This window comes from Gekko japonicus, unplaced genomic scaffold (genome assembly GCF_001447785.1).
Source record: "Gekko japonicus isolate JY-2015 unplaced genomic scaffold, Gekko_japonicus_V1.1 scaffold485, whole genome shotgun sequence".
Taxonomy (NCBI): domain Eukaryota; kingdom Metazoa; phylum Chordata; class Lepidosauria; order Squamata; family Gekkonidae; genus Gekko; species Gekko japonicus.
The window spans coordinates 6,327-15,857 of NW_015161419.1; the positions used below are offsets into that span (position 1 = coordinate 6,327).

The following is a 9,531-nucleotide window of genomic DNA, read 5'->3' on the forward strand; positions in this document are numbered from 1 at the left end:
GTGATTCCCAGACCACTGCCACTGCTGCTGTGGGGGGAGAGGAAGCAGGTGGGTGGCTAGGAGCACTGCCACCACCACTGCTGCTGCTCTGCGGAGTGGGGGAAGGAAGCAGGCAGGAGGTTGGGAGAGTGATGGGGGCAGAAAGAAAGAATGATGGGGTGGGGGCAGAAAGAGAGAAAGAGTGATGAAGTGGGGAGGCAGAAAAACAAAGAGAAAGATGGCAGGTCAGAAAGAGAGAGGAAGTCACATGCATGGAGGAGAAATAGAGAGTAAGAAAAGGGGGGCAGAGGGGAGAAATAGTGTGAGAGAGGTAGTGGGTGAGGAGAGGAAGCAAAGGTGTGACGAATGAGATAACCATCCCGCAGGTTTCTTGCGGGTCTCCACTTGTAGTAAGCCTAATAGGCATGAAAATGTTTTTTGCTAAACTATCCTTAGAACAAGTTCCTGTTAAATGCATGTTTATTACCCTGCAAAAACAAAACAGATAAAGTATAGTTTCTTGCGGGTCTCCACTTGTAGTAAGCCTAATAGGCATGAAAATGGTTTTTGCTAAACTATCCTTAGAACAAGTTCCTGTTAAATGCATGTTTATTACCCTGCAAAAACAAAACAGATAAAGTATGTTTGCTCATTTGGAAGATTCGAGTTTGTGTCCTTGTTTCTCAGCATGCCCTTAGTAACTCTCTTCTATATGTCTGTATGCCTTGTCCCACTTTATTGTAGTCATATATCATGGATCCTAAGCAGTCAAAATAGAATGAACTCTATTATATTCAATCTTCCTTTCAATAAAATAAATAGGTAAGCCAATCTGAGGCCCTCTGGCAGTTTATGGTACATTAATAAAAAATTCTTAAAGCATACTCAACTGCTAGAAATGGGGGAAAATCCAGTTGAATTGCATTGGAAAAATAAAACCATTCAATATGTGAAAAGAAAGTTGCCTGCTTTTTCCTTTGCTTGCAAACCCAATTGATCTGCCGTATGGTTTGTGTGATGGCTCCACCCAGTTCTGTAATGTTAAGTAATCTGAAATGTGTCCCATATTTTTGTTCTCAATACAAATGTGGTATAATCAGCCCAGCCCCTCCCCCATAGTTGTGAAGGAAGCTGTGATACAACATGTCTTCTCTGATGTAGTGGCATCAGAGTATTGTACAGGTTGGATGTGACAGGGAAGGGAGCGCCACTTTGGTTTAGTCCGTGCAGCTGAAGACCTTCCAAGATGGCTGCCAGCTGAGCAGAAGCGAAAAGCTTATGCCACACGTAAGAAAATTTTAGTTTTGTGTGGGTTCGAATGATTGTTTTCTGTAAAGAGGAAAATGTTTTGTGGAGGCTTGTTTGAAGAGCTAGTTATCATTGATCTGCCTGTGTCATAGAGGACATTTTTGTAAGCTTAGGGCACTGTGTTAGCAGACGTTTGTTGCAGCATGTAATATACTCAGTTACTACACAATGACTGTCCCAATGGTGATTCTGTATCTGAAATACAAATCCACTTGAAATCACAAAAATCCTGATAGCAGATGATTAGAGGATGCTGTTACCTGTAAGTGAGTTCCTGTCCCCAGATGACCATTCCGTTCATGGTATCCCTGTCTGTACAGAAAACAGATAAAACTTTTAAAACAAACGTTGTAATGCCAATAGGTCAGAGGACTTGATTCCTTCATAACAAATGACTTATAGATGAATTCACTGAAACTGTATATTCAGTATTAAAATACATATTTATTCATTCTGCCTCAAAACTTCTGAGAATAATTTCTCCCCCCTGCTTGAGGAAGTGGTGGCGGCTACAAGCATGGACGGCTTAAAAAGGGAATTAGATAAGCATATGGAGCAGAGGTCCATCAGTGGCTATTAGCCACAAGGTATAGATAGGGACTCTGGGGCAAGTGATGCTTTGTCATCTTGGTGCTTGGGGGGTCAACAGTGGGATGGCTTCTAATGTCCTGGCCCCACTGGGGGACCCACCTGGTATTTCTGGCCACTGTGTGATACAGAGTGTTGGACTGGATGGGCCTTTGGCCTGATCCAACATTAGTGTCTCTTATGTTCTCTTATGTTCTTATGTTCTTTAAATATCTTAAATATCTTGACGTATTTAAATGAGCTTACCATATGGTGTTCCTGTTTGATTTTCTCAGTGGAAGTCGTACATACAAATACAAACAAAGGTGACATACAAAATAAAATGTTTATAAATAAGCCAACTTTCAAATATTGCATAATAATAGATTGAGCTGTGTGGCTGTCAGGACCTGAAGGGCTTGTCAGATGGGGAGGTTGCATTCAGATGGCAAACTTAACCATGGGTTGTTAAAACATGCATGGTTTGTTGCTGAGCTTGAATATGTGCCTCCCTCCTCTGTTCTCCTATAAAGTGCAATAAAGTAATCCAGGTTTGAAATTAACACCAGCCACCTACCAGATGTGAATGCAGGTTAACTAGATTTAGTGTGTCCCTGCTACCTGGGATTCTAAGCTTGAATTTAACTCTGGCTTAGAGACCCAGTTGGTGCATGAGTGGGGAAACTAACTCTGTACATTTGTATGGCATGGGTAGCTGGAGGTAGCATCTTCCTTTCTTGTACTCTGTGCGTGAAGGGAGAAGAGGAGGAAGTGAAGCACACGTTTGAACCAAGCAAGAAGCTGAGTTTGTTCCAGGGAGGTTGCATTCAGATGGCAAACTTAATTAAGTTAAAACATGCATGGTTTGTTGCTGTGCTTGAATATGTGCCTCCCTCCTCTGTTCTCCTATAAAGTGCAATAAAGTAATCCAGGTTTGAAGTTAACACCAGCCACCTACCGGATGTGAATGCAGGTGAACTAGATTTAGTGTGTCCCTGCTACCTGGGATTCTAAGCTTGAATTTAACTCTGGCTTAGAGACCCAGTTGGGGCATGAGTGGGGAAACGAACTCTGTACATTTGTATGGCGTGGGTAGCTGGAGGTAGCATCATCCTTTCTTGCATTCTGTGCGTGGAGGGAGAAGAGGAAGTGAAGCACACATGTGAACCAAGCAAGAAGCTGAGTTTGTTCCTATTTTAACTTAACTGTACTTGTATGAATGCAGCCTGTGAGAGGAGTCTACTCTATGTGAGTCTAGTTCACATAGTTCACCACTATACAAATCATAGTGTGCAGAAAGGACCCAGATATGCTCTCCCAGTGGTACCTCTGATTTTATGAAGGAGGGATGCCATTGGTACAGTGCATCTTGGTGTCTTTGGCAATCCTTGTCTACAGGATCACTAATAACCTAGTGGAAATAGGGTTTCACTCATTTTTGCCTGCTGTTTTTATCCTTTGTGCCCATGACGTACCAACACATGAAACTTTACAATAATTAAAGGAAATATATATTGGCAAATATAAACAGTTCAGCCTCACTTGCAGAAAATCCTGGGAAGTTCTGTTTTCTGCAAACATTATAATAGCAGTTTTGTGATGCCTTCTTCAAAAATGTTTGTTGAAGCTACTTACATCTTCGTGTAGACTTCACAGCTTTGCTTTTTGAGCTTGAATTTTAATCAGTTCAAGGAGGAGCACCTCTTTAATATTACACAGCTACTTTTGCTAATAAAACTAGTTAACAAGTCTAGACATTATACATTTATTTTTGTGATACTGTGTCAGGCATGACTAAACACATTCAGGGAGTGCAGATCAACTTATTAAAGATTTTCACATAGTAAATTCTCAAGCACAGGCAGTTGAGGGAAGGAAGAATGATGAAATTTTGTTGCAACCACCATTTCCTCCATCATACCCAGGCTGCCCTTTACTGACTCCAGTCACTAAGTAGTGGTTGTAACCAATGTTCCCTCTAATTCCCCCTCCCCCCGAGTGGAGCAGTTCACATCCTGAGCAGAATATAACTGCTGTAATCTTAATATGGGCCATGGGCAGTGCAAGACCCTGCATGGCTCCGGATTGCTGCTGGGCGGGGCTTCCTGTGTTAATGAGTGGCTGCTCATGCACACAGCTTAGACAAGGGGGCCCTCAGGCCAGAACTAGCCCATCCAGGGCTCTTATCCAGCCCACGAGAAACTGGTCAGTACCTTTATTGCCAGATGACAGAGGCTGTGCATTATGTCCCTGTGTACTGTCCCAGTGCTAATGAGTAATGGGCAGTGGAAGTGGGAGGGTAGGCATCAGGGAGATACTTTGTGGAAATATAGTAAGAGTGTTAAAGTTTTAAGCATGTTTGTATTTTGGATAAAAATTAATATTGTTAATTAAGTTTGCCTGTGTCCTTTATAAGGTTTACATCTCCTGTACCTGACATTACATTTCATGGCACACATGGCCCGTCCAGACAAAGTGACATTTATGTCAGATCCAGCCCACATAACAAATGAGTTTGACACCTCTGGCTTAGAGGGAACACTACTCGTCACTGAAATAATGTATTGGTACATTTTAATTGGTACATCTTATTGTAATATGCATTTGTGTATCACAGCTTGAGACGGTTGGATGGCAGCTTAACCTTCAAATGGCTCAGTCTACCCAGGCAAAACAAAAGTCCCCTCAAGCTGTATTGGAACTTGGAGTGATCAATCAAGATTCAAAGGTAAGAAGGTTTTCCCACATGTCCTTTACTTAATTCTCTTTGCTGTAGATGATCAGGTTCCAAAAATAGACATTACATTGCTTATACATTTATAGCAACATAAGTAATGTTGCCCTGTGAAACTGGATGGCTTTCTTGAGATGTTATATTGGTACTGTAAGTGGAATCTGTTTCCCATTTTTGTCTGAAATTACTACAGTTCAGCTTTTGTTTTCCTCCTGTAAACACGGAAGGTGATCCAGAGCCCTGAAACATGAGGTTTGTTTAATTATTGTGATATGGGCACACCTACAGTTTTATGAGTGACTACGGTTGTCACAGCAATCCAGTGGAACTGTCTGCATGTGCACGGCTGGGTCTTTATTAGTTGGGACTTTATTAGTTTTTGTGTTTTGCTGTCACAGCATCCACAGTAAATAAACAAGCTGCTCATTAAGCTTAGTTTTTAGGAAGTCCAGTTATTTTCTACCCCGTTCTTTCCAGAGGACAGTGATCTCCAGTTCAAGAAACCATATAGGTTATAATTACCCTGCACCAGTTCCACTCTGACTGTTGAATGCTTGCTTCTGATTTTGCTCCAGTTAAGCAGATGATCACTTACTAGTCAATGTTTTCACCTAGTTTTTAAAAAGTGAATCAATTGGTTGAGATTTTTTACATTGTGCAGTCCTTTCTTTGGCAATGCATTGAGTCCTGATTTTCAAAACTGTCTTTCACTTGTATGAAAATACTAATAAGTACCGTATAAACTGTAGCTTGACTTTTAACAAAACATACTGAAACAAAATTGGATCATACAGATTTTTTTATAAATCATGAACAAAATGTTATTTCTTTAGAGAAGCATATGTACAAAATGTTATCTCTTGAACAAAATGTTATTTCTTTAGAGAAGCATATGTAAACTTGATCCAGATATTTCCCACTTTTTTCTTCTAATCTGGTTTTCCCATATTATATTCCCGTCCTCTGTTTTACCTATGGGACTATATTTGTTGTTGTATGGGAAAACATCAATTTGAGAAATAGGGCTTTAGGGTACTGTGTCTGAATATTTAAGTATTGACCTAAATGTGTGTGTTTGCATTGGCTTGCCAGGGGGCAGTAGAGCTCTTTCAAGTATCTGCATTTCTGTTGAATGTTTTTTCTCATAACATTATTGAATCAATTGTGAAGCAAGTTGCAGGAACCTGTGCTTACCTTTCTAATCTGCATACAACAGTAGGTGAAACAGAACACTATCTACTCAATTTTTAAAAGTCAATATACAAATGAAACTGATGCTGAGTATTTGTTAATGACTCTAATCACAGAAATAGTTTTGTACTATTTAAGTGTACCCTAATTGGTTTTTGATCACCAACCAGAACTTGGTTGTTAAATGTTAAGTGTTCTAAATTGATGCAAAAACATTTTAGTGTGAGAGATATATTTGTAATGGGAAAGCTATTATACTAATTTAAGGAACCCCAGCAGACTGCAAACCTAGGAGGCCTTTTAGCTTGGACACCTGAGAAGAAACCTTAGTAGTCAAAATATACAAAATGGAATATATTTCCATTTTAATCTTATTCCAGGATGTAAATAAAGAAGACCATAAAGGAGAACCATGTGTGCAGCCTGAAGCTTTGTGTACTCTGTTTGCCACAATGTTTCCTATTACAAAAAAAGATAAGCTGTGGTTTAGTTTAAAGAGCAGATTGTTTCTTTGGCAGTGTGAACCCTTGCATAGGAAATTGTTTCAGTTTCTCTGTGTTTTTTGGGGTCCTCCTTTATGTCATAGTCATGGAGCTAAGTGCTGAGAACTGAGGTGCAGAATCTGGGATTATATTCATTTTGGCAGCTTTTGTGTGGAGGGTGTTGCTGGCTATATTTGAAATCTTCAGAAATGGGGGCAGAGTGAAAGTGTAATTTTGTTAAGTGTCAGTCTATCAAAAATTCAAGCACCTTCTCTTCTCTACCTTCTCCCCAGTTATTTTCCCTCTGGTCCATTTCTCCATGGGGAGTTCCCCACCAATTTTACTTGAGTTGGGGGCTGGGGCCATTGCTGCCTTTCCTAGGCATATGGAACATGGATGGAGAAGTCTACCTTCTGATGTCCTTCTGACACATGTGGTAAATTTTGTTTCACGGTACAGGATTGAGGAAATAATGTGAGTTCCTGCACTGATGCCTGTATGCTGGCCACAGTGAGACAAATAGCAGCTCTGTGGAACCATTTCAGGTCACTGAAGTGATATGAGAGTGGAAAGGGTTAATCCCCCATCATCTGTGTATCTATGTGCCTTTAAAAAAATGTTGGGAGGTCTATTCACAGTAAGGTAAAGGTAAAGGTTCCCTTGCTTGAAAGCCAGTCGAATCCGACTCTAGGGTTGCGGTGCTCATCTCCGTTTCAAAGCCGAAGAGCCAGCGCTGTCCGAAGACGTATCCGTGGTCATGTGGCCAGCATGACTAAACACCAAGGCGCACGGAATGCTGTTACCTTCCCACCGAAGTAGTACCTATTTATCTACTTGCAATTTCTTGCTTTCGAACTGCTCGGTTGGCAGGAGCTGGAACTAGAGATGGGAGCTCACTCCATCATGCGGCACCCGGTTCTCGAACTGCTGAACTGCTGACCTTCCACAGCCTGCAGTTCAGCGTCTTAACCACTTGAGCCACCGCAGCTCTTTCTCAGTACTCTTAGCTTTAGAAGAAGGATATTGGATTTATATCCCACCCTTCACTCGAATTCTCAGAGCAGCTTACAAACTCCTTTCCCTCCCCTTTCCCACAACGGACACCCTGTGAGATAGGTTTGGCCCTCACTGAGAGAATGCTGATTCCTGTGGAAGAATTAAGGTCTAGACTGGCTTTCTGCCTTGAAATGGCTGAGGAGGAAAACAGTGGTCTTGAATTTGTGTAATGAATTGCTGCTGTCTGATGTATTACTGGGAAAATGAGGTGTTAAAATATGTCTTGTTGGAAAATTGAAATAGTTGACTTGCATTGCTCTATTGAAGGGGATACAATGAATCAAATGAACTGAACTGAACAAACTAACTGGTTAAGATTAATGCTTTAGTATTACAACAGTTGAGTTGTCATGCTAGATCTCAAGTTGGCCTCATGTGTGGGAGATATATGCATTCAAAATGAAAGTGTTTTAACTGGAGGGAATGTGGCTGTCTGATGCTAGCAATGATTGTGAGCTGATGAACTGAGAGGGATTTTGGTAAATTCATTTCTAATCTCTTTTGATAGAAATAAATATTATAAAATAAATACCCCTCCTATTTATTTGGGGTTATGTTTAATCTGTCTTTACCCAGGATGCTACCATGAAATCACCTTGACAACAAGGGATAATTTATCTTACGGTAAATTGGATTGCATTCTGGTTGCAGATGGTGCTTTATTTGTGGGAAGAATTTCAAATTGGAGATAAGTTAGGGCTCTGTAATATAAACATCTAAGTCTTACATTTAAATCTTCTTTTAGCTGTTTTTTTTTTTTGCCTTAATGTTTTTTGCTGGTAAAATATTACTGTTAAACAGTTTCCCAGTTGCAGAAAATTTTCCTATACTCTAAAATGACATGGATTTCAGAGTAAAAATATCCTTGAAACAACATTCTATTTGACAATGTAGGAATGGCTAGGTATTATCTCTTGTGGGAACAATTAGCTGTTAAAATGGCAGTTTGCAAATAAAGTAATTCAAGGGTTATACACTTAATTTTCAATACCTACTAATATTAGGGTAGCCTCTATCTAGAAAAGAGAGTATACTGATGTGCTTTGATCATACAGTAGGCCAATAGGAGCAGACTGCTAAATGTAGGCTGCAGCATTGTATGTTATAGCAGGAAAGGATCTGAATCTTGGGTGTTGTGCTGTGCATTTTTTTCTGGAAGTAACCCTGGTTGTCTTGACTCCTGGCCATTCAGTCAAGGGATTGCTTCCTTTCTTTTCTCAATAACTTTCTGGTGTGGTGGGATTACTAAGACTTTGTCCAAAGCTTCTTGTTTCTAAGTTCCTGCATTTTGAACAGCCAAAGCTTGATGTGTTTTATCTCCACATGTATAACGTATCCAAATTAAATCTTCATCCTCTGAATGATTTTGTTAGTCTCTCTACCATATTTATTTTAAAATTTTCCTCAGCTATTGAGAACATAAAACCAACTGGAATAGAATCTGGCAGAAGATTTCTGCGAACATGTTGAGAAAACAATTTTTGCTGAAGGCCTCTGAATCCTTTTCATGTTGTTCCAGAGGGTCCCCTATCTCTCATGAGTGGCATTTGGGGTGGGTGTTTTGGGCTGCAGCAGGAGGGGGAGGTGCTTTGTTGATTTAAATCCCTTCCTTCAGTGAAAACCAGCACTGGATCCAAGCCAGTAACTCTTGGATGTTGCCTGTTTAGATTATAATTTAGCAATGTATTGCAGTCAGTCTTCCATGGTCAAATACCTCCTGACTACTGTACCTAGAGAGACCTGACAACAGATTAAATCCATTGTGTTGTGCAAGTCACATTCATTTCACTTGTAAAAGACTCCCACACAGATTTTCTCATCAGAATGTTGGTTTGCTGCAGCAAAGAAATGGTAATTGCAGAATAGTGTGAGAGCTGTTTAAGGTCATGATGTGCAGTGGTTAGAGTATTGTACTAGACCTGGGAATGACCTACTCTGTCATGGAAGCTTGTTGGGATGATCTTGGGCCTGCCACACACTCAGCCTAACCTACATCACAGGGTTGTTGTGAGGATAAAATGGAGACGAGAATCATATAAACTGCTGTCTGGGGGTGAGGGACAATTCCCTGTACTCACTGGCCTGAGTGGTTATAAGCAGGGCCCCCTGTGACTTAAGTGATGGGGCCCCTGCCTAGTGGTGGTGCCGGGGTTCAGGGGCATCTGGATGGTGGCCTTGAAGTAAGTGGCAGCTCTGGCAGCATGGCGCAGCTCC

At 40.8% G+C, this 9,531-nt stretch overlaps 1 long non-coding RNA gene across 1 annotated transcript in view; it reads left to right on the forward strand.

The window, feature by feature from the left end:
- The first annotated feature begins 4,497 nt into the window (after window positions 1-4,497).
- Window positions 4,498-9,531, forward strand: part of LOC107124633 — a 69,455-nt gene continuing 64,421 nt past the window's right edge. Inside the window, exon 1 of the long non-coding RNA XR_001482989.1 lies at window positions 4,498-4,582. This is a non-coding gene — a long non-coding RNA (uncharacterized LOC107124633). The remainder of the gene's footprint in view (window positions 4,583-9,531) is intronic.